Here is a 26,858-nt window from a genome sequence, read left to right as displayed (position 1 = left end):
GAGGATTTCAAGTTCAAGGACAGCCTGGGTAATTTAGAGAGACCTGTCTCAAATTAACATAAAAAGAGCCACAGACAGCTCAGTGGTAAAAGGCCCTGGGTCCATTCCCCAGTGTTGGAAAAAAAAGAAAAGAAAATATTAAAAAACAATTTCCCCAAAAGAGTAGTAAAAATATTTTGTCTGTTTCAGTCCCTTATGTAAATGTTCAGCCTATAATGTTCAATATCTTCTTAATGAGAAAGCAAAAATATATGAAATCATTAAAATTCGAACCCAACAATTTTCCCTTAGAATATTTCCAAAACCTTAAAATAATACACTAAGTTTCACATATTCCAACTCTCCATTTAGAGAAAGAATAATAATCATAGGGGAGAATAATGATCTGTTCTCCTAAAGTTCCCCCAGAAACTCATCTCAATTTCTTAATTTAATAGGCAAAACTACAATATTTATTTGGGACAGAAAGGAGACACTTCATACGACTCTGATTGAAAAAACATTTGAGGAATTCCATCCTTTCTATCAACTGGTTAAGGAGGCATGCACACTGTGACTATTTCATTGTTAGGATGAATACATGTCTTTGGACAATTGCTCAAATGGTTTGGCCACCGTTTAATGTCACCTGGGCTCATGAAAATTAAAGTCAATAGTTAATGTTGCAATGGATGAGTGAAATTCAAGGATAAGAGGTAGACGACTTTGGAGCCCTTTGGAGCATGTTTTCTACTTCAGGACTCTAATATCAAAACAGACATTAGATAAGAAGAACTTAAAAAGAAGCTAAATGATGCAGTGAAATACAGAAGTGAGGCTTCTGGGGACCTCTGAACACTAGCCAAAATTCTGAGTGATATTCTGGTAACAGAAAATGCAGTCAGTCAAATCAGGAAATTATAACTTTTCACTGATTTGATTAGCCGAATCAGGATCCAGCTTATGCTTTATCAAAATCCTTCTTAAGACAAAGTTTTAGCCCAATCTGTCTGATATGATCTTGACCACTATGGCCAACTCATTCTCAAGAGCATCCAAGTCTAAAAGAGAACTGAAAAGTTCTGAGATCTTCACCAGTTCTTTTCTACAGGGCTCATTTTGTTCTTTTCTAAGAGTGGCTTGAGGAGAAACATTTCTTAGCATCTTTGACAGTGCCCTTTCCTTGTTAGGGAAGGAGCCAGAATTCAGTGAAATATGACAAACGTTTTTCACTCTTGGGTCTAGAGCTGAGGCCTTTTGGCAATTCAGGATGGGCTGACTCAGTGTCATTCTTGTACCAACCATTCTTTGGCTTAGAGAACTAGAATCTTCAAATCAGCACCTTAAATGGAATTCTGAAGCCCTTGTTATTTTAACCCATGACCCAGGACCCTTTTTCCTATCCTTTTCCTCTGCATGTGTGTATGTGTGTGTACCCCCAGGTGTGCACGTAAGGGATGTGTGTGTTTTACTGAAAGGAGATCATATCTAATGTCTCCTAAAGCAGAACTTCCAATAGAAATAGAATCCAAGGGCTGGGGATATGGCTCAAGAGGTAGCGCGTTCGCCTGGCATGCGTGCAGCCCAGGTTCGATCCTCAGCACCACATACAAACAAAGATGTTATGTCCGCCGAGAACTAAAAAATAAATATTAAAAATTCTCTCTCTCTCTCTCTCTCCTCTCTCTAAAAAAAAATAGAATCCAAGCCTTGTACGTAGTTTTAAACTTCCTAGTAGCCACATTTTTAAAAAGTAAAAAGAAACAGGCAAAACTAGTTTAACTAATATATTTTATTTTTCCATAAGTCAAAGCATCATTTCAACATGTACTCGATTTCAAAAGTTATTAGAGAGCTTTTTTTTTTTTCACAGTACTGTACCTTTGAATTCACATATGTGTTTTATGCTTATAGTATCTCAATTTGGACTAGCCACGTTTCAGCTGCTCGGTAGCCACATATGTCTACTATTAAGCTGGTCAGCCCAATTCAAGCACCTCTCTCCCTCAAAATCGCTGGCTTCTGGTATGTCAGCTCTCAGTCCACTTATATTTCACTTTACAGAAGAAATCTATATGTATTAATATTTTAACCTAGGTTCTAACACACACACACACACACACACACACCATGTACACATATACAAATTAACATCTGGACATTAATGACCTATGCAGATTTCTTTCTAAGCAAAACTCGAAAATAAAATAATTCCTCCTTCCTCTGCTTTCTGAAGGCGCATGAGCGTGCATCATACTGAGCGTTGAGCGGTCACCGTATTTAGCCATGTCAGGGCTGCTGACTCATGGCCCATGAATGGCCCTGCTGCCCATGGTAACTGTTTGACAGAATGCCAGCAATGGCCGCCTGCAGCATCTGAAAAGCTGACCTTGTAACAACATCCACATTCTTTTACTTGCTTTTGCTGACACGCTCTCTACTCAAAAGCTGTTTTCAAAACAAAAGTATAACCAAGTATTGAGCTTCTAGAAGCAATCGGATTTCAGTTCATTAAATTATCAGAGTGTGTCAAGGAGGGCAAAACAGCAAGAAATGAATGTACAGAGGGAACCATCCTTGAAAGCTGACATTTGAGCTACAGGAATGGAATTCTTGGAGACAGTGATCTAAGACAACATGAGCATGGAAATGAAACAGAGATGTCACAAGAGCTAAATTTTTAACTTTCTCAGGATCCTTGATTAACTCTGTATTACTGGCCTATTTGAAATTTTATTTTTCCAAATTGCAAAATTTTTTCCCATTCCCCAACCTAAAAACTATTTTGCTTAAGTGAAGCTTCTAAACAAAGTATATGAGATGCTCTTCATTAATTAATAAGTGTTTTAAATACTTAAAACAGGGATCAAATGAGCAGTAACTGCTACATGCTGTTCTACTTAGTGGATAAGTTGATAATTGATGCTATTCTCATTTGTCCACATAAAACTCAGTATCTAGCTTCCAGCCAACAACATGAGCTGCCAGGCCTGGTTTTTAGATTCTTCTCTTTTCCTGGTGGCATAGTCTTGAACTTATGTCTTCTAAGTCCTTGCTTGAGCTGATGGCCCTACTCCCTTTTTCCATCACCTCTTGCCTTAAAATATTAACTCACAGGAAAATCACCCTGTGCTTCATTCCTCACACATAGTAGCCAAAAATTATTTTGCTGGCTTTTGGGTGGTGAATAATGATTTTCACATAGGTGGAAGTTTTCAATAAACAGAATGAATGAGCATTCAGTTGCTGTCTTGGCATGCTGTGATCACTAGACGGCGATAGAGGTGCCCCTCTATTTTGGATCCCCCTCTGTCCCAAGTGAGTAGTTGTAATCGGAATCAAAGGCACAGTTTAAAGATCCTGAAGATCAGAAGGGAAAGGAAATTATATCTTTTGCAGGGGGGGGGGGGATGTAGCAACCTGAAAACTCTGCCAACATGTTTTATTTGTCCTATCCAGTTTGAGGCAAGAGTTATTAATTTGAAGATTTTATGTAGAAATCTGGATTTCTACCCTGAATTTGAAAATAGGAAGATGTGGTGGTGTTTACTGGGTGCCTCTACATGGCACATGCACAGGGAGCTTCTCCCTTTCAATGACACACACTCTTCATTTGAGCTCCATTGCTAAAATCCTCTATTGCTTTTTCAACACTGAGATCAAATTTAGGTGCCACTTATCATCAAGTTTGGGGTTTGTTTTATATATATATATATATATATATATATATATATATATATATATATAAAATATGTGTGTGTGTTAGAAAAATTTTTTGGTACTCTGGTATATTTAAAAAAAGCTAAAAAGAAAAACAGATCAAGCAAACCTCTTATGATTTCAAAGAAAATGAGAGAAAGGAATGCTTTTTTGAAGGATTAAGAAATATTCGAAAATAAAATATGTGGGCTGGGTGTGTCTTGGTCTTACCTACTTTTCCCATTTAAGTCAGCCAGATGTTCCCATGATCTTTGAGTTTTCTACCACTGACTTGGTCTCTGCCAGATCCCTTCTGTGAGAGTGCAACACACACCTATGAACATGTGCATGCACATACACAGACACACACCCTCTGCCCTCCTCTTTAGGAACACCCCCCCACACACACACACTTTTTTTCCTTAAATTTCATGTCCTTGCACTCCATTTTTTTTTTCCCAAAACTGATAAAAACTGGAGGACTTAGGTTAGGGAAAGAGCCAACATCTCAGGAAAGACTTTTCTCAGGTGTTTGCTCTAGACCTTGGGCAAATGGTGCTTCTGTGAGTTCTTGTGATCTAGGTTTCTGGTCATAGGGTAATTCCTTGGTACATTCTGCTTCCCAAGCAAACATGGTGTACCAAGCATCAGGTCAGGGGTTGGGGGATTTGGGGACCTACTAACAATACCATCTCTCATTTATCACCGCTGGCTTTCACTACCAAGCAATGTCTCTCATGACTGACTGTATAAGAATTTGCAAATTCAACATACAAGGGGCAAAATGTATTCCCTTTGTACTCAAGGGAGTAGAGAAAAAGTGTATAGCTGCATGTAGCTTATGTTCACAGAGGAAATGTCGAACTTAAATTTGGATTTGGGTAGGATAAACAGAATCCAGCAGCTGATATTCTAATTTATTCACATCATTAATCCTTGTTCTCAAAAAGAAAGATAATATAAATATTAGTAATCATAGTTAATATCTGTTGAGTTTACTGTGTGTCAGACACTGTGCCAAATGATTGCCTTTAATCTTTAGGAACAACTAACTGTGAGGTAAGACTTGATATTTTTCCTTTCAGAAGAGTAAAAATGGGAAAACTGGGGTTGAAATAGATAAGTAATTTTCCTTTTAATATATAGAGATTAAATCAATAATGATATGAGTTACCATTGACTGTCAAATCTCAGGGCTCCCACTTGACCACCTTAACATATTCTCTTCCTTCTAGGGCAGTGGTTCTCAAAGTAAAGTCCCTAAGACTCTCTAGGGTTCCTTGATATCAAAACCCTCTTACTAATAACATAGCATATTATTTACACTTTCAATCTGCAGACATTTATATTGATAGCATAAAATTTGTGGTGGCTAAAACTGTGGGTATCTTATCATAATCCAAGGCAGTGGTCCCAAACTCCAGTAGTCATTATATTCTTTACCCAAATCCATGTATAGTGAAAAACAAAGCAATGAGAAGAAGAAACCATTTTGTTAAATTTCAAAGCCTTAATACACATCCTTCTGACAGTTGGTGTGAGCAAATGGAAAGTAGCCATAAATCACTTTTAAAATGTATCAAGATACAATAATTGTCTCCAAGTACAATGGTTTGGGGTACAAGCTGAACCCACCACTTCTTTCATAGAACAACATGTTTATTTGAAAGAACAACTGGCTGGCAAACTAAGATTATCCAGACATGGGAATTTGGCAAATATTTTCTTGGAAATGAATGAAGTGAGCTTGATACTTCAGGGAAAAAAACAACTGAAAAATTTCCAACAATGATATAATTTAAACTTTCCAGCAGAATTTTGGAAAGCTTGCATGTGCCACTATAAGCTTGTCAGCTTCCCATTACTTTTAAAATAATTTTCTGATGAGACTGATGGTGATTTGGGTACCAGGGATTGAACTCAGGGGAACTCGGCCACTGAGCCACATCTCCAGTCCCATTTTGTATTTTATTTAGAGACAGAGTCTCACAGAGTTGCTTAGCACCTCACTTTTGCTGAGGCTGGCTTTGATCTCTCAATTCTTCTACCTCAGCCTCCCTAGCCACTGGGATTACGGGCATGAGCCACAGCACCAGGCATTGATGGTGATATGAAAAATATTTGTGTTACTGAAAGTGAAATGTGTCAACATTTGGAATATCTTCAGCATCTAGAGAACCAATAATTTCCAAACAACAAATGTACAGTGTTATAAAATTTATATATATGTAAAAATATCTATATGAAGTATAAGACTAATGATAAACTTTAATGCAACGATTATTTAAAGTTCATTGATTGACTAAAGATTCCACATTGCAACTCTATTTTAAGGATCAACCATTTGTTGAATTTCAGTGTCACATCAAAGGCAAATATTCATATTAATATGAAAGATTCTGATGTTTCTGACGGTGTCTCTGTGTAAACTTGGAGTTTCTTCATACTCTTCAACTCAAGCCCCATTTTGCAATAGATTCAGTGCAGGAGTGGATATGGAAACCCAGATATCTTCTATTGACCCAGACATTAAAGATATTTTCAGATATGTAAAACCATGCTGTATTTCTTGCCCAAATTTTGTTTTGGAAAATACTGCCTTTTTATTATTTATCGTACATGCAATGGGTTTACCATTACTATTCAAATGAATTTATAAATAAATATTTTTAATTCCCAAGTTTTAATTTCTAATAAGATAAATATTAATAGCTATAACAACTATAGAAAAAAAAAAAACTTTGGTGGTGGAGGGTTCTTTGGACCAAAGGTTCAAGAAGCCCTGATGTAGGGTCTAGTTTCACTATTTTGAACCCCAGAGTAGCATGTTAATTTCTGATACTAAGGTAAATGATATATCTTTTATTTTCATGATTTTAAAAAGGCACTTTCATCTTCTGAGTCAGGTGGAGATGACAGGTCAGCCCTTCGGTAGCCCTCAGGTGGCTCCTAGGCATAGGGTACATTCAAGTCCACCAGATAAGGGAAAAACACACCCCTGAAGGGCAAGGCCAGAGCAGAAGACCAGAATTAAATGCACTTGTCTCTTTATGCCTTCCAGAAAAAGTATATCTTTGCTTTAGAAAACACCCACCTTTATTTTGCACATAAATATTTTTCCTGGGGAAACAAGATATATATTACCAGCAGCAACAACAAAAATTAAAATCTGGTTTTTGTGCCAGCCAGAGTTTGTCACTGAAATTGCATCCAAATAACTGCTGTATTTTTTTGTGAGAACAAGTTTTATGGTTGAGTTTTTATGCATATTAGAAAAGAGTAATGTTTAAAACATGTGGGATTCCATGTACTTAGCACAACTTTGATTCAGGAGACTTGTGGGAAGCGTGGTACTCTGCCTGCAAACATACTCTCCTCTCCTCCACATTCCTTTTTTAGTTTTTTATGTTACTAATAATTGATAAAATGTCCTTTAAATCTTTTTTCTTTTTAAATTTTGCTCTTTTTCTATAAGCAGTTCCATGAGTTTCTTTGTTCCTTCTCTTCGGATTGTTTTGATCTTTATACCATGGTAAAATCAAACACAGTTAAAGCAAATCACATTGCGTGATTAATCTTTTAGACATGTAAGACGGGCTTCTCTGTCGAATGAATGAACATAAACTATGAACATGAAAGCAAAGGTCACATAGGATCAGGGAGATTTTAATACAATCTATGATATATCTGCATGTGACTAATTAAAATTTCCTCTTTTAAAAAACTAATTGGACTAATCTTTGTCACATTGTTAGTTATCCTTCAAAATTGAACTTAATTCTCTTTTTGACCAATTTCAAGGTGGTGCTTAAATGTAAGACAAAATAAAGATTTTTTTCCTAGTGAGTAAAAAATATGTCAATATTTCTTCCTTACTTGGAGTTAATGTCAACATGGAAAGTTTGAAGATGTAATGAGCTCAACACTGCAGAAGCATTTGCCTGTATGATTTTAGCTGCATATTGCCCTACCTATATTCAAACAAAGAGATTTTCTTCTAAGAAAACTTCGACTACACTTATTTTCAGTAATTATGCAACAAAATGAGACTCTTGTTGGTTTTGTGCATATTTCCCTCAAAGATGCAATATGAGATAATTACTTTCTTTAGATGTTTTCTGAGAAAAATGACTCATCTTTTTCTGATATTTTGGGAAACTTGGGTTTCTTACAGAAGTTTATATTATAAAAGTAAAATGATGACCTACTGCCTTACCTTAGAATGTAGCAGAAATACATTCTGACTGAATGTGTGCATGAAGTAAATGAATAAAATAAAACTCTCAGTGACTGTGGATGTCCCATATGGTCATATGTTCATAAACTTTAATTAGCAAATTGAATAAAAACAACCTCCTAGCCATAAAAAGAAGTCTTTATGCTGAATATGTATGGATCACTAGCAAACACCAGAAGTTAAAAAAGAAAAGTATAATCCCTCAACTTCATTAAAAATTATGTGTTGTGTATGTACGTGTGTGTACCTGTGGGCATATATACACATAAGCACACACATATATACATATTTATATGTGTGTATATATAACTGGCAGTAAATATTTAAAATCTTCATAGGAATTTCCTCCAGGGAAGAATGTAAGCAATATAAATTTCTTCATAGTTTATCATATTTTCCACCTCTCTTATAAAGAAAGTTACTGCAACTTAAAAAACCAAAAGCTCTATTAGTTTCCTGCTATCTCATTCTATTTTAAATTAAATTTGCTTTTTTCATAAATATTAGCATCTGAGCTCATCATTCTTATTTTTCTTGTTTAACAAAAGAAAAAAATATGTGTAAATCCTTGAGTTTTTAGCAGCTGAGCTCCTTGGCTGAGGTTGCCCAAGTGCAATATGTCATTAAACATACCATATCAGGGGCATGTCCTTTTAAAATTAATATCATCTGGTCAGCCACTGCCCTAACCTCAGTGAGATGCAACAGGAAGAATCACAAAGGCAGAACCTTAGGCAGAAAATGCTGTGCAAGAAATATTATGGCTGAGAAATCCTAGATAAATCACCTTCTTTCTTCTCATCACCTGTAAAACAGTTGACAGAACACCCAACTGAACTGAGGCTGACAGGCAAGTCATCAGATGGTTGAAGAGTTCCTGAATGTGAGCAGGTCTCTGGCTCTATGGTGTAAAAATTCTGCACTCACTACTGAATGTATACATCCATTCCTTTTGACAGCTATTTTGTCCAAATGTTATGCCTTCCAGTTTATCTTACTTTAACCTGAGTGATGAAGTATGATTTTTTTTTATCCCTGATGATAAAATATCAAGAGTGAAACTGAATTCTCTGCTACTTTCTTATATTTGCTCAAATACCCTCTTGCTATCTTTTGTTATTGATGTTGTTCCTTTTCGATATACATGACAGTAGAGTGTATTTTGACATCAACAACTTTGTTATCTGAGGTTGAAGGATGCATTGCTTCTCTTTTAGCAGGCACAACTGTTGGTAACATGAGAACCTTCATGGTCATTGGTGGCTAGAGCTATGGGAAATCTAGAGTTGCTATGAGGACTAATATAATGCATAAATGGAGTATAATTTATTGTAACCAGGATCCCATTGTTGTGGTTGTACATGATGTGGAGTTTCAGTGGTTGGTGTATTCATATATGAACATAGGAAAGTTATGTCCAATTTATTCTATTGTCTTTCCTAATCCCATCTTTCCTCCCTTCCTCTTTGTCTAATCCAATGATCTTATATTCTTCCCATTCCCCCCTCCCACCTTATTGTGTGTTAGCATCCACATATCAGAAAGAATATTAGGCCTTTGGTTTTGGGGGATTGGCTTATTTCACTTAGTATGATAGTCTTCAGATCTGTCCATTTGCCAGGTTAACTTCAGTGGTGAATTAGGCTTACTTTGTGCAATATCAGAGATCTGTATGGGGCCTGTGGTGAAATTACAGAAGGGTTTGAGGTCTAAGAGGGATTTAAACCATCTGGACCAAAGTTTCTCAACTTAGTATTGATACACTTGGACTGGTTCATTATTTGGTAGGGGCCATCTTGGATACTGCAGGATGTTCTGCAGCACCCTGGCCTCTACCTGCCAGATACCATTTGTACCCATTTTTCCCTTGCAAGTGAAAATACTCAAGACATTGCCAAACATCCCTAAGGGTGAGAGGAGAACCACTACTGACTGAAAAAACAATGATCTAGACTTAATACCCTCATTTTACTAATGAGGAAACTGAAACTAAGTTAAGAGTAAATGACTTGCCCAGCTAGTTAGTGGTACGAAAGAAAACCCAGTCTTCTAATCATACTTCAGTCTTCTTTCCATAACAGCAGAAGAGAGACCTTTCAGATCCAAAGTTTTTCCTTCTCTCCCAGCCTTCTCATTGTTAGAAAGGATCATTCTGCTGCTATGTTTGCAAAAGAGGGTTAACAGGAATCCCAGGCTTAGGTGGGGTGAAATTTTAGCATGCCATCTTGAATTCCATGGCATAGAGCTGCTGGAAAAAAAAAGCAGGATTTATTTGTTTGGAAATTATTTGGAAAAGTTGTTACCATGTCTCCAATGACTACAATCATTCTTAACCAAACTCTTTTAATAGGTCCTGCAAACAGTGTCAAGCTCCATAAATTACCAAATTTTATATGTTTATGAATGCAGTGTAGCTCTCCATGTTTGCATTTCTCTGGTGCACCCTTTGCAAATTTATGGACATCATCATCTAACCCAAGGATCTGAAATTGTTGTCCATCCACTGAAATCTAATAAGCCAGACCCATGGCACCCTGATTTCCCAAATATAACTAACAAAAAAGGAAAGCCTACAGTATAAGTCCTAGAGACCACCAACTTCCCCCTTCCCTTTAGTGTTTCTGCTGCAAATTCCTACCTAATAATGAAAACAGATAAAATGACTGCTTGGGTTCCTCATTTTTTTCCAGTGTGAATAAAATTCTTATGAATTCTTGGGATGAAATTATTTTAATGAGTTGCAAGGTCACAGGGGTAACAGAGAAGAGATTGGACCTAATACATTTATAAGAAAAGGAGGCAACTTTTAAAATAAGAAAGACAATTTAATAAAATTTCTTCTTTACTGCATCCATGTTATTTAATCTTATATTTCACTCTACTTTTTTTTCTAGGGGATGAATAGAAAAAGTTGTTACCATGGTTCATTATTGAAGCAGGATTGAAGGCTTTGATTCACTGTCAGTTTAATTCACTGTCATAAATTATAAGCCTAAATCTGATCTGCAAATCTTTGTGATTAAGAATATCCAAATTTCTTCTTAGATTTAAATTTGGTGACAACCAAAAAGGCTTTATTCACTCATTGGTTTGTGTGTTCTTGCTATAAATATTCCTGCAGGCCTACTGTGTGCTAGCCATCACCTTGAACATTAGTAGTGCAATAATGAACAAAAACTTTGCCTCTGTAGAGTTTATATGTTAGTGTGAAATGACAATGGATAAATAATACATTAGAAAGTTGGAAGTGCTATGAGGAAAATATTTCAAGGTAAACACTAGAGAATGAGGATGGAGAGCTGTTTTAAGTGGGAAGATCAGCACTGGCACAAACTTTAATGGTAATGTGAATACTAACTGTACTTGAGTCTCATGTTTGGCTTGGTCCCATGGAATTACAGCTGGAGTGACCACATACCCCATCCTTGTGTAATGGCTATATGGCCCTTACCAAATCCCATGGTGACTATCAATAGATTATCATATTTATTCCCTATATTAATACTATTGGTGTGAAGGCATTTCTATTTGTATATGCTCTAATTTAAGGGAGTTTTTTTTATTTAGCAAAAATCTACCTCCTGCAACTTCCATTCAACCTAGATGCCTAAAATATGCCCCAAATAGAGTAAAATACTTGTTTCTCTTTCATTCAAGTGAATGATTCTGGGTTGTCAAATAGAGCTAGATATGTTTATCTCTGTGTGCTCACTGTATCACACACACACACACACACACACACACACACACACACATGGCTTACATGAAAGAATATAAGATTGTATAAGTTTCTGTTCATTCCTGACACCGTGGTTTGGAGACCTGCATTCATGGGGGGGAGGGACAACATTTTAACATATAACATATTCCCAAATGCATAGGTCTAACCTACTTCAAACCCAATTTTTAAAATAATGATAGCATGTACTTCAAGAAAACAAACAAAAAAATCAGAAAGTTTTGTAATAATACATTTAATTCACAAGTGCCAAATTCATGCATGTACCTAGCACTGTTGGGTCTTGATATGACACAACAGGGGGTTAATTGTGCAATGAAATTTTCTTTATCTCCTATTAATAACTCATGAAATAACAAACTTATCTGAAAATTTGGATTCAAAGAAGGGGGAGTTATTGTTATAGGATTTTGTTTTCTATGCACCTAAAACCATAAGATGCCTAAAACTAGTCATGAAAGTTAAATTGATGATTATGATCATTTTAGATGACCTGGGTTAGAGAACACAGCTGGAGAGGAAAGCAGTTGGGTTGGAGCTGGGGACAGAGGGCACCCTCTACCTATCAGTCCCTCCCTTTTCTGTCCCCACAGCTGTCAGATACCTTGTCCCCTTTATCTTAATGTGTCCCTCCTCCCTCTCTTCTCCTTTGTCTTAACATGTGATTTCCAGAACCATGCAGAGCTTCTCTCCTCCAGTTTTCATCTATGAATTTTCTCAGAAGGCAAAAACTTATAAAGCCATTCAGCTTTAAGAAACATAAACAGCCCATTTTGTGAGCTATTTACTGTTTATATGTTATTACAACACAACATAATAAATCATATGGATTATTAAATAATGTTGGTTTGCCTTTGCTGTATGTAACTAATTCCTATGAGATATCTACTTACAACTGCTCAAGATTAGGCCATTAGAGAACATTTGTGTCTGAGGACTCCAGCTTCAACAGGAAGTTCCTTGGCTTTAGCAGAAATTATGGTGATTCAATATTCTAGAAAATTACCTACTTGGAAAACATAGCAGATTCCATATTCCCCTATTTCTAGGTTTTGTTTTGTTTTGTTTTGTTTTGTTTTGTTTTGTTTTGTTTCATACCAGGGATTGAACTCAGGGGCACTCAACCACTGAGCTACATCCCCAGCCCTATTTTTGTATTTTACTTAGAGACAGGGTCCCACTGAGTTGCTTAGTGCCTCGATTTTGCTGAGGCTGGCTTTGAACTCGAGATCCTCCTGCCTCAGTCTGCTGAGCCACTGGGATTACAGGCGTGCGCCACCGCACCTGGTTTGATTTCTAAGTTTTTAATCATCTAAAAACAAAGAGTTATGCTAGGAACCCCAGGTTCCAGACTCTCTCCTGTTATTAACCTGCTGTTTGACCTTGGACAGTCACTTGATCCCTCTGGGCCTGTCCATCCTCATCTGTGAAAGGACTTCTAGCATCCATGCCATTATTCTTATAGGAAAAGAAATAACTTATTTCTTATAGTAAATGAAAACCAATGTTCTGAGTTGAATATTACAAGTTATTAATAGTGCATGAGGGTTTTGTAAAATAACATATGTTCTAGAACTGCCATTCTTGGCTGTTTTCTGTAGTAAACATGTGAGTTTCTTAGCTAAATAAAACCCATGTTTTCTCATTGCAGATATATAGGATTTACAAATCCCTGGATGAAGCACTTGGGGAGTCTTTAAATGTCATAATCAACAGCCATTTCAAAGAAAATAATATAGATGGTTTTGGAAAGTTCATGCTGTTTCCTCACGGAATTTTAGGTGAGTGTGTTTAAGCCCACGGATGTAAGATGGACATCAATGATGTCATTGTAAAGTACTTCTCTCCCTTTTATAAAAGGGGTTAAATATTACCAACACCCTCCCGCTTTCTACTTTTAATGAGGTGTCAGACAGTGAAAGACTTATTTTCTGTTCCTTTTGTTTTTATTATTATCAGAAACCATCTAAATTATGAGGTGTTCAACACAGAGATGGCCCCAACATTATCTTTCTTGTTTCTGTTAAGCAAATGCCATAACGTTTTATTTCTCCTCTAAAAATTAGCAATTTTTTTAAAGATAGAAAACATATTTCATATTAGAGTAATTAGTCAGAATGAGATAAGAACCATGTTTTAATAAGGCATAAACTGAAGGAAAATTTGCTTGTATCTCTGGTAGTTTAATCATTGACACATCTACATGTGAGATAAAGATAACATTTCAAAAGCTGCCTGCCGGAGGCTTTTATGTTGCCTACATTAAAATCAGGACATGGTTAAGTTCAAGTGAAGTAATTTTTTTAACTTCTATGAACAATTAAGTACATACACATACAACACATTAAATTTTGTTTGCCTGGCTATAAAACGGATGAATAAATATGTTTTATATCATCAGACATAATACCCTCCCATGATACAACAGAACTTGCAAATTTGTGCTTTAATATTAGCCTTAAATATCATCTTTTTTTTTAGCAGGACAGAGAGGATTAGAGGAATTGAGTAGTGGTCATATTGGGGAAATTGTGTGACTTTTCACTTCCTTCTAAGATCAGTTTTCAAAATGTGATTTTATTTTCTTCTGTGAAGAATGGTGATGTCCAGATCATCAGAATACACCCATGTCACCTTCTGAATAAAGCAACATAGCAGACATTGCTCACTGTCTGCCTTAAAGGCAGGCACACTTTTTTTATACTTTTGGTTAACTTCACAGTGAAGGTCTGTAACTCTCTCATAATCTTAAGGGTGCATGCATGAATTTGGTTTGTTGAGACTGGATATAGAACTACAATGGTGATTTCATTTGTTTTCAAGATGTTTGCTAAATGTTTACCTCCCAAGAGGTGTAAACAGTGCACTTTGAAAATATAATTAAGTCCATCTCTCTACTGGAGCTGTTACTCCAAGAGGATTGAAAATGAAAAACTGATTTTCTGAGTTCTCTGTTCTCCAGTGTGCCAGCTGTGCCTGTTTTTACCTTGAGGTCCATGCTTTACCCTGCACCTGCTCAGTCCCATGGGGATAGACCCCTGTGGGCTACTTTCCAACCCTAGCCTTTGCCTCCAGCTTCCCCCAGTATCCTTGAACCCTGAACCCTAGCAACACTGGCTCTTCCTCGGGTCCCTTGAGAACTGTAGGTGGACTTTTTGTTAATTATGCTCTTTAGGTTGATTTACTATATCTAGTTTAGCCTCGCATCAAATGTAATCATTTCTCTTGGGTTAAATTCCACCCATTTTAAAATACTTAAGTGTTTTCTCTTGTTGGTTGCATCCTAACTCATCCATTAATGCCTCATTCCAAAATGACTGGAAGAAAAGTGTGCAGGGATTACTTGCTTCTCCCCAGTAAAACAAATGATCCACAGGAAATAAATTTAAAGTTGAATAGTTTCATTTGGTCTTTGTTTTGTTTTGGCTTTTGTTTCTTTTTTTTCACTTATAAAAAACTTTAAATTAAGACATTGAGGGCTGGGGCTGGGGCTTGGGCTCAGTGGTAGAGCACTTGCCTAGCATGAGTGAGGCACTGGGTTCGATCCCCAGCACCACATAAAAATAAAACAAAATAAAAGTATTGTGTTCATCTACAACTAAAAAAAAAATTTTTTTTAAAAAAAAGACATTGAGATATAACACACACATGATACCAGGAAACATGTATTTCTATGAATTTTTACAATGTGATTACTATCAATCAAATCAAAAAGCAGAACTTCACCAATACTTCCAGATGTTCTATTCATGCCTTTCTGTAGCTGATTCCCCCAGAGGAAATCACTATCCTAGTTCATATCACCATTGATTAGTTTTTCCTATTACAGAACTTTATCTGATGGAATCATACAATGGTTTAAACAGCAATGGAACATTTCTTTTTTTAATTGATAAACTTTAATTTTGGGTACAATTTATTGTTCACAGTAAACTGAGGGAAAGTTACAGACATTTCCCATATACTCCCTGTCTCCAAATATACATAGCCTCCCCCACTATCTGGATCCCACCAGAGTGGCACATTTATTATTACAATCTGTGAGCTTACATTGACACACTGTTATCACCCAACTACATAGTCTACATTGGAGTTCATTCTTTGTGTACATTCTGTGGATCTTAACAAATGTACAACGACACGTATCCACCATTAAAATATCATATGAAGTAGTTTCACTGCCTGAAAGTCCTCCTCTCCACTAAGCCCTGGAAACCAATGTCCTTTTGATGCCTCCATAGTTTTCTTTTTCCAAAATTCCATACAATTGAAATCATACAGTGTATGTCCTTTTCAGATTGGCTTCATTCACTCAGTAATATGGAATTAAATTCACTCCCTATTTTCATGACTTGATCACTCAATTGCTGAATAATACTCTGTTTTCTGGATGTGCCACATTTTATTTATCTGTTGACCTACTGAAGGACATATCATTGCTCTCATGTTTTGGTAATTATAAATAAAGCTGCTGTAAACATCTGTGTAGGTTTTTGTGTAGACATAACTTTGCAAGTCATTTAGGCAAATACCAAGGAGTATAATCACTGGATTGTATAATAAGAAGACATATAGTTTTGTAAGAAACTGATGAACTGTCTTGCAAAGAGGTTGTACCATTTTTTTTTATCTTCACCAATAATAAATGATCCTCTTGCTCCACATCCTTGCCAGCATTTGGTGTTGTCTGTGTTTTGGAGTTTGGTCAATCTAATAGGTGTATAGTTGTTTTAATTATCAATTCCCTAATGACATCTAATGTTGAGCATATTTTCTTTTTATTTTTTGCCATCTGTATATCTTCTTTGATGAGGTGTCCATTCAGGTCTTTGGCCTACCTTTTAATTGGATTCTTTATTCTCTTATTGTTGAATCTTGGGAGTTCTTTGTATATTTTGGATAGCAGTCTTTATAAATACTTATTTCTCATTCTCTTAAAGACTGGATTTTTTTTTTTATCCTTAAGAGTTTTTAACTTACTATTTTTAAAACGGTATTCTAAGCCATACAATTTTGTAACATTAATTTTTTTCTGTTAACAAAATCATTGTCACCCTTCTCATTTGCCTTTTCAAATTAATAGAAATATTTTTAAAGTTTTAGGTATATCCTAAATACGATTTTTGATTTTTAATGTGCACATTTCATAAACTAAGGTGTACAATACAAGAAATTCTCATGGGACACCAGTCTCATTCTGGCATTCACATTTTTTTGTTGTTGGAACTTTTTTATTTTTATACTTAAAATTGTTTATTTTTATTTATTATTTCTTCTTTTCAAGTTTTTATTTGTTCTGTTTAGATATACATGACAATAGAGTACATTTTGACATATCATACATACATGGGGTGTAACTTCCCATTCTGTGGTTTACATTATGTGGAGTTGCACTGTGGTGTACTCATATATGAACATAGAGAAGTTATGTCTGATTCTTTCTACTGTCTTTCCTAGTCCCCTTCTCCCTCCCTTCCCTTCATTCCCCTTCGTCTAATCCAATGAACATCTATTCTTTTCTCCTCCCCTCTTATTGTGAGTTAGTATCTGCATATCAGAGAGAACATCTGGCCTTTGGTTTGGGGGGGATTGGCTTATTTCACTTAACATGATATTCTCCAATTCCATCCATTTGGCATTTACATTTAAACCTAGAGCTTCTTATTTTATTATGGACCTTTCACCATTAGCTGAGGGATCCGGTCTCTCTGTCTTCTAAGAATGGGTGTTTACTATTTGAAGATGCCTTACGCCCTGAACATCTCACACATCTCCTATAATAAATACTGAATAGAGGTATAAAGTGGTCAGGATGCCAGTGTCTTATCTTTTTTACCAGGTAAACAATTTGTCCTGTTTCAATGGTCCCATTCATTCTAAAGGGCTTCCTTGGTATTAAAGTAGTTTTTCATGTAATCATTTCGGTACTTTCCTTAGTTATTTTAAATGTAAGTGCCTTGCTGTTTTCATTTCCTTCTCATTTGTATGCAGACATTTTCCTTTTCAAATTTTTCCCTTTGAGGCTATCACAACTGTTCATCTGTCCATTTTAATGTACTGTGGTTATACTCAAAAGGACATGGTGTCCCTTCTCCAACAATTTTCAACTATTCAACCAAAATTAATGTTGAACCTGCAATACCTAATTTAGAATCCTTTCAGACAATGAGCAAATGTCATCATGAACAGAACAGAATTACTTGGACCCCGTCATAAACCTGCAGCTAAGAGATACAGAGATGAAAAGCTTTATGCTGTGGTTTAAAAGGCAGTGAATAACTGATGTTTTCCAAGCAAGTCTTCTCCTTAGTCTGGTATAGCACTGAAAAGTCAAATCATTAACATTTCTCTCCAGCTTACAGAAATAAGACTTTCTGAAGGTATGATTTTTTGGGAAAAAAAAATGCCATTGGGAAAGAAAAATTCACCCACCAATAATAGATGCTACATTAACACATAAGTCAAATGAATTAGCAAAGAGACCTCTAAGGCAATGGTGGAAATACTCATCTTTGGAAGATTCGGTGCACATAAGTAGAGGAAGCTACTAAAATAAGCTCACTGTTGCCTGAAATCACAGGAAATACCTGCCATCAAAGATAGTTCAGGCTGCAGAGATGTAACATTTCACTTAACATGATATTCTCCAATTTGGGGGAAGAAGAGAAGGGAGAAGAGAGGAGTTGGCTGTTATAATAATAATAAACAACGTTGTGGGGAGAGATTTTTAAATCACTGTTGCCCAAACAGTTCAGAAAAGTATTTTAACTAGGATATAAGTCTGTACTACTATTGCTGAACCCTCTAGTGTGATGTGAGAAACCACAAATGATTGTAAAGACAAAAGTCATTTTGTATCTATCTTTGTATCCCTGGAAGTCAGCCTAGAGCTTGGACACTGTAGGGACTTTCTAAAGAGATGGCTGCTGAATGAGGGCAAAGGCACAAAGCAAGATGGGCTGATGTCTACGGAGTTCTCATTTACACCAGACATCCTTCTGTATACACATGTACTTCATTTTGTATTAACACACCTGACAACGTGCACATTTTAACTCCTTATTTAAGGAGGAAACTGGAGCCTCATCGAGGTTGGCTAACTAACCTATCTAAGGTTCAGTTAGTGGGGGTGAGTATTCCAATCCAGACACTCTGGCTTCAGAGCCTAAACTCTGAATGATTATGCTCCTCTGCCTCTCATGTAACATAAACACCAAATAACTTTAAAACACAGAAGCATTGTTTTTTAATGGTAAAAAAAAGTTCTATCACATTAATGGACCTTAGGCAAATCTTAAACAGCCTTGCTTTGAACACAAGTACCTCCTTCTCAGTGTTCTTAACCTTTTTTTTCCTTTTAAAACATGACGGCCCAAATCAACTTCCTAATTTACATTCAGATTGCATCATTTTCATTCTTCGGTGTCTTGTTCTGAAATTCAAGTTTCAAAAGTTCCATGGCTAAAGCCGGGCCTGGCGGTGCACACCTATAATCCCCAAAGGCTCAGGAAGCTGAGGTAAGAGGATCATGAATTCAAAACCAGCCTCACCAACTTAATGAGGCCCTAAGCAACTCAGTGAGATCCTGTCTCTAAAATAAAATACAAAGAACAGGGCTGGGGATATGGCTCCGTAGTTGAGTGCCCCTGGGTTCAATCCCCAGTTACCAAAAAAAGAAAGAAAAAGAAAAATCTATGTCCAGTGTTCCTTAGAATGTCATAATACAGGGTCACTGCCTCTGCTCCTCATCAGCTATCTTTCCCAGAATGTTTTCACCTTTTCTAAGCCTTGTTCTTCATGCCTTTACTTTTCACAAGCTGGTTCTCCTGCATAGACTCTCCTCCCCAAATCCCCCTCACTACCACGTGCTCTCCAGTGACTCACAATGTGCTGGTCATCCTTCAAAGTCCATTACAACTGTTGTTGTTGTCCCTTCACTGAAATCATTGACAAGCCCTCCTGGATCAACAGTTATCACTCCTCTCTATGAATTCACATAGCCCTTTGGGCCCTTTTTAAAAATAATAATAATTTATTTATTTATTTTAGTTAGGTATATATGACGGCCGAATGCATTTGGGTCCATTGTACACAATTGCAGCACAACTTTTCATTTCTTTGGTTACACATGTTGTAGCGTCACACCATATGTGCAGTCATACATGTATCTAGGGTAATGATGTTCATCTCATTCCACCATCTTTCCTGTCCCCGTGCACCCTCCCCCTTGCCCAATCAAAGTTCCTCCATTTTTCCCACGCCCTCCCCCATTATGGATCAGCATCCATTTATCAGAGAGAACATTTGGTTTTCGGTTTGGGGGTTTGGCTTACTTCACTTAGCATGATATTGTCCAACTCCATCCATTTACCTGCAAATGCCATGATTTTATTCTCTTTTAATGCTGAGTAATATTCCATTGCGTGTATATATATACCACATTTTCTTCATCCATTCATCTATTGAAGGGCATCTAGGTTGCTTCCACAGTTTAGCTATTGTGAATTGAGCTGCTATAAATATTGATGTAGCTGTGTTACTATAGTATGCTAATTTTAAGTCCTTTGAGTATAGACCTTTTTAGGAGACGAGCTCCTAGTGTAGACAACAAAAATAAAAGCAATCTTCATTCAGCATTCACAGCATCAGACTGTAATTCCTCATGCTATCTGTCTGTCTTCCTTCTGAATTTTTCATCAAGGACAAATGCCTGGTCTTTTTTCACTTTTGGAAATCCCGTACCAAGGACAGTGAGGTCTTCTTTCTGGTATGAATGAAGTATGGAGGGTCCTGTTTGGAGAGAGGCTTGAGTGCTGTCAGGATGGTTAAGATTCTGACACTGTATTCAGCCATTACAAGAAAAGGAATGCTCCATTCAGGGAAGGGAATCTTCCCTGACAGAGGGCCCTAGCCCTCTGTGTCAAGCACCAAAGCAGATTCTCTGTACACATTATCTTTTTTAAAATTCATAATAATCCCTCAAATAAGCCTGGTGTTACCTTTGTTATTCAAATGCAATAACTAGGGTTCCAAGAGTTTAAATAACTTACCACTGACATATTTTTGGTTAAGTAGCAGAACAAGAATGACATGTCTTCTTTAGCAAAATTCCATTCTTAAAGAACTTTCTGATTTAATCCTATAAGAAGAATACATGTGTTAGAAAAAGTTAGAATTTTTCATTTAAAATATTTTCTTTTTTTTTTCTTTTTTTTCCTTTATTTATTTATTTATTTATTTATTTTAGCTAACAAAGGAAAGATTTAATTCAAGCATACAAGGAACAGAACATAGATAAAATGTCCAATTACACATAAATTTAGAAGTATTCTGAAGAGTAAGTTATTTGAAAATATATAGATCTTTTCTGATTGTCAAATAAGTTTATGTTTAGGTTAATACTAAAATTAGTATTATTTCTGTTCAAAAAGAATTTCAAAGATCTAGCATCTTATAGTTCTGAGACCTATTTAGGTAAAATCCTGCTTTACTGATATGAGGGTAATTCTGGAAATGACAATGTCTGAAGTTGTAAACTAATAGAATTTGGGGGCTAAATGTTATCTAGAATCAGCACTAGGAGTTGAGGTTTTGTTAAGGCAGGAATTTCTCCCTTTCTTTTTTCTCCTGAAGAATATTTATGAAATGATTATTTATAACTTACAAAAGGGTTTAAGATGCAAAATAAAAATTTCCCCACCTATAGTGACCCTATTAGCACTTCTTAAGGGAGTATATAAATGCATTCTGAATTTTTAAATCACACCTTTTAAATACCAAGGGTAAGAATAACTTATATAATTGAAATTAAACTATCAAAAAACAATCTCTGACTGTTTTAATTGCAAAAATTTATATCTATAGAGAAGAGCTCCTTCCTTTGGTGGAAAATCCTACGGATGCACAGGCAGCATTAATGCATTCTTAGAACAATTATCTATTCTTTCTTCCTTTCAGTTTTTAAACATTCTTTACATATCCTTCTTGTTCCCTGATTCTGAGCTAGGTACAACTATTCCAAGTAATATTTTGGTTAGATTTACCATCTGTTAGAATCCTAGAATTTAAAGCATCAGGAAGGATGTTTCAGGTCATCTACCTGAGACCCATCAATTTTTCATTTGAGGAAATTGAAGCCCAGAGCAGTTAAGGACTACCCCAGGAATTAGCTGCAAAGCCACAGCTAGGACCTGTCTGAGTTTTCCCCATCCGGCTCCTCTCACACAACAGGGTGGCCTGCATCCCTGTCTTCTTGGTCCTCTTTTGTCCCAAGAGAAGTTTCCAGGCCTAAAGGGACAATAAAAGAAAATAAGGTTGATTCTGGTTTTAAAGAATGTGCAGAAGATTTACTATTCATTAGATGTTTATTGAGATTGTTAAATATTTGCTAAATGCTGGAAATATGGCTGAAACAAACAAACAGGAAGGTCTTCCAGGCCCACATCCTGCTTACTGTTGGGTGTGTGTGTGTGTGTGTGTGTAAACCCCCAGATGTTAAACTGCTCTTCCATGTAGACAGTAAAATAGTCGAAGCTGGGCATGAATGTGCATACCCAGAATCTAAGTGACTTGGGAAACTGAGGCAGAAAGATCTCAAGTTTATGGCCAAACTCAGTAACTTACCAAGACCCCGTCTCAAAATTTAGAAAAATAAAATAAAAATGACTGTGGATGTAGCTCAGTGGTAAAGCATCCCTGGCTTCAATCCCCAGTATAAATAAATAAATAAATAAAATAGTCCAGGCAATGATAGACACAATATAATGCTAAACATGACAATTAAAATAATTGTGACATAATCACTTTTAAAAATATAAAACAGTGGGATCCATAAGCACCTTATATATTGCATTGAAAAGATTCATATCCATGACTTTGATCTACTACTGTTACATGAAAAACTTGTTTCATACCTACTTAAACATTCCAGAAGTGAAAAGAGAATTTTTTAAAAATATGAATGGCGTATCTGCACTGTTGTGTCTTTGAGTAAGACAAATATATAGTGTCTTAGAAAACAGAAGTCTATTCACATTCCCAGATTATAGTCCTGACTTGTTGAGTTATCTTTTGTTTGTTAATTGCCCTTTACTACTCCAGAAAAGCTTGCAAAATACTATTTACCTTTACATAAGTACCATTTCAAAAACTGTGTTATCACGAGAATGAATAGAGGAATATTTTCCCATCAAAAACTAGAGATTGAAATGGGCTTACAAACGCCAGTAACAATGTGGTTTAATGTTAGTGCATTCATATTAGTGACAGTTTACTGTCTGAGTTTGTATTTTAGCCATCAACTGATTTTTATAACCTTCAAAATGTGAGTTTTAAGTCTGCACTGAGTTTATATAAGTAAAATTTAAAACTGTGAATCTGATGGTTTCAAACCAGCAAAGCAGATTAATAATGTAGCTCTCAATTCTGGCAGTTCCTAATTATTCTGTAACATAAATGTTACTGTGTGTGTCTGTGTGCTTTCAGAAGATTGATGAATACTTAGAGCATTTTCTAATAGTAGGTGAATAAATAAGGTGGCTGTCTTTTTAAGAACAACTTAGTAGTATTATGCCCCGTGGTCCTAGTATATAAACAACTCTAATATCAAATAGCATCTCATCTGAAGTTGGAGTTCTTCCTAGAGTAGTTACATCCTCAAAGGGCACATTTGGAGGGGAAACACTTTAATATATCCCACATAATATATCCAGTTCCTTTGCAACCAATGATGTCACTGGGAGTAAGACAGAACTATGCCCCTGCCTGAGTCCCCAATGCCTCCCCATAGCAATTTGAACCCTTCTTTGGCAAAAAAGTCTGCACACATGGAGGACAATGGTAAAATCACATTATTCTGTCCTAGATTCTCCCTTCCTACAGTACAGGAGTGAAAGGGGCCAAAAGGACACAGCTTGCTAGTCCCCTCAAAACTCAGTTCTCTTTTTTATAATTAATTTTTTATAATTCTCTTTAGATTTACATGACAGTAAAGTGTAATTTGACATATTATATATACATAGAGGATAACTTAACTCTATTTAGGTCCCACTCTTGTGAATAAATGTGATGTGGAGTTTTACCAGTCATCTATTCGTATATGAACATAGGAAAGCTATGTTCAATCTAATCCACTGTTTTTCCTATTACCATACCCACTCCTTTCCCTTTGTCTAAAACAATGAACTTCTATTCTAAATGCCCCACATACCTTATAGTGTGTTAGCATCTGCATATCAAAGAGAACATCCTGCCTTTGGGGATTGGCTTATTTCATTTCATTAGCATTTCATTAGCATTACAGTCTCCAGATCCATCCATTTACCTGCAAAAGTCATAAAGTCATTCTTTTTTATGACTAAGTAATATTTCATTTTGTATATATACCACATTTTCTTTATCCATTCATCTGTTGATGGGCACCTAGCTTGGTTTCATAGCTTAGGTATTGTGAATTGAGCTGTTGTAAACATTGATGTGGCTACATCACTATAGTATGCTAATTTTAAGTTCTTTGGGTGTATGCCAAGGAGTAGGATAACTGGATCAAATGTTGGTTTCATTCTGAGTTTTTTAAGGAATCTCCATACTGTTTTCCAGAGTGGTTGCACCAATTTTCAGTCCCTTCAACAATATATGAGGGTACCTGTTTCCTCATATCCTCACCAACATTTATTGTTACTTGTATTCTTGATAATTGCCTGAAAAGAGATGGAATCTCGGTATAGTTTTAATTTGCATTTCTCTAACTGTAAGAGATGTTGAATATTTCTTCATGTATTTGTTGATTGTTCATATTTCTTCTTCTGATAAGTGTCTGTTCAGTTTCTTTGCCCATTTATTGATTGGGTTATTTGGGTTTTCTTTCATTTTGTTGGTGTTTAAGTTTTTTGAGTTCTTTATATATCCTGAAGATTAATGCTCTATCTGAGGTGCAGGTGGCAAAGATTTTTCTCCCACTCTGTAGGCTCTCTCTTCACATTCTTGATTGTTTTCTTTGCTGTGAAGAAGCTTTTTAGTTTGATACCATCCCATTTATTGATTCTTGATTTTACTTCCTGCACTTTAGAAGTCTTATTGAGAAAGTCATTTCCTAAGCCTACATGGTGGAGGGTTGGGCCTACATTTTCATTTAGTAGGTGCAGTGTCTCTAATCTAATGCCTAGGTCCTTGATCCACTTTGAATTAAATTTCATGCAGAGTGAGAGATAGGGGTTCAATTTCATTCTGCTACATATGGATTTCCAGTTTTCCCAGTATCACTGGTTGAAGAGGTTACCTTTTCTCCAGTGTGTGTTTATGACGAAGGCGTCTAATATGAGATAACCATATTTATGTAGGTTTGTCTCTATCTCTGTGTCTTCTGTTCTTTTCCATTGGTCTTCATCTCTGTTTTGGTACCAATACCATACTGTTTTGTTATTAGAGGTCTGTAGTAAAATTTAAAGTCTGATATTGTGATAACTCTTGCTTCACTTTTCTTGCTGAGGATTGCTTTGGCTATTCTGGGCCTCTTAGTTTTCCAAATAAATTTCATCATTGCTTTTTCTATTTCTATGAAAAATATCATTGGTATTTTAATAGGAATTGTATTAAATCTGTATGGCATTTGGGGCTGTGTGGCTATTTTAACAATATTAATTCTGCCTATCCAAAAATATGGGAGATCTTTTTATCTTCTAAAGTCTTCTTCAGTTTCTTTCTTTAAAACTCAGTTCTTCACAGAAGTGGTTCCACCTGATGAAAAGAATTTCTTTGGGATTTCCCATGTCATCTAGCTCTGAAGTGTTCTGTGTAAGTTTGTTACCTGTAAACACAAGGGATTTTCAGTTAAATATTATTTGTCTTTCCTAATTAAAAAAAAAAAAGCCTATTTCAGCTCATGATTGCTTTCTCATTAAAATATTGGGATCCCGCCAAGCATGGTGGCACATGCCTATAATCTCAGTGGTTCTCAAGGCTGAAGCAGGAAGATTGTGAGTTCGAAGCCAGCCTCAGCCAAAGCGAGGCACTAAGCAACTCAGTGAGACGCTGTCTCTAAATAAAATACAAAATAGGGCTAGGGATACGGCTCAGTGGTCGAGTGCCCGAGTTCAATCCCTGGTACCCCCCCCCCCGCGCCCAGCAAATATTGAGATTCCTGTCATACTTACATCTATAGTGTTGCATAATGTATACTAACTCCAATAAGCTTCAGTTGCCTAGTAATGAGTGGATGCTTGTCAGAGTCTGGAGAACATCAATGAATAACTGAAACAGCAACATCTGCTTCAGGTGGGTGACCTCGACCTTCATTCTGCACTGGCCATCCTGAATATTTCTGATGTGCTGGTGAAACAGTAGCCTTCTCAGAAGGAGCTCATTAAATTATAAAAATGAAAATTAGCATTTAATATAGTGTCGTTCTCTATGGTATGGGTCTGGAGAATGACTATAGAATAACAGGTCTAGATCCTACTGTCTCCAAAATGTTTTTAACAGAATACAGAATTAAATACCCACCAGAACCAACACTCTTAGACAGCTTGTTTCAAGTGCTTGCTATTGTGTTTGCTCAGTTTTATTGGGAAAATATTTTAACATGTTCCCTTTTGCTGATAGTATTCTTTTTCTTGCTGAGTATTTAAGGATTCTGAAATATTTCCCCTTGTTTTAAAAGGTGGTTACTTTAAAAAAAATGTAGAAGCAAAAGAAAAACATGTATGCTTTTAAAAAATGTAGAAGCAAAAGAAAAAATATATAGAATAAAAGAAATTTTAGCTGGGTAGTAAAAATTAACCCCTAAATTTAAAATGCCTGATATCTGAATACCTGAATACAAGACACCACCAATAGCTTGAAGTGCACCCAAAGCCCAGTCTTTTCTACTTGGAATATTTAATCATATGATGGAGCTTTCAAAGTCCCAGGAAGAAGATACATCAGTATGAATTTTCATGGGGGAACCATAAGATATCAAAGAAATATCAGTGTTGGAAATAATTCTGCCCTCATACCCCAATCTGATGTAGTGCTATGGCTTTACCTTCCCAGCCCATCCAGTGGGGAATTTGAAGGAAGACAATCATACAAGATAGACCCTCCACTATGTGGAAAGAAGGATGGTGTTTTATTTAAATAAGAAAAATGTTCTTACTCATAACAAAAACATTTATGTGAATTCTGCTCACTATATAGATGGGACAAAAACAATCATCCACAACTGGT

General features: G+C 36.1%; 1 protein-coding gene across 8 annotated transcripts in view; it reads left to right on the top strand.

The window, feature by feature from the left end:
* Dtna (dystrobrevin alpha) overlaps positions 1-26,858 on the top strand; it is a 346,528-nt gene that overhangs the window by 146,579 nt on the left and 173,091 nt on the right. For all 8 annotated transcript variants that reach the window (XM_026400020.2, XM_026400025.2, XM_026400023.2 and 5 more), the window contains exon 2: positions 13,306-13,435. The gene's annotated coding sequence lies outside the window, so the exon portion shown is untranslated. The remainder of the gene's footprint in view (positions 1-13,305; positions 13,436-26,858) is intronic.

This window comes from Urocitellus parryii, chromosome 13, assembly GCF_045843805.1.
Source record: "Urocitellus parryii isolate mUroPar1 chromosome 13, mUroPar1.hap1, whole genome shotgun sequence".
Taxonomy (NCBI): domain Eukaryota; kingdom Metazoa; phylum Chordata; class Mammalia; order Rodentia; family Sciuridae; genus Urocitellus; species Urocitellus parryii.
The sequence above is the reverse complement of the archived record's forward strand: the minus strand, read 5'-3'. Positions and strand labels throughout refer to the sequence as shown.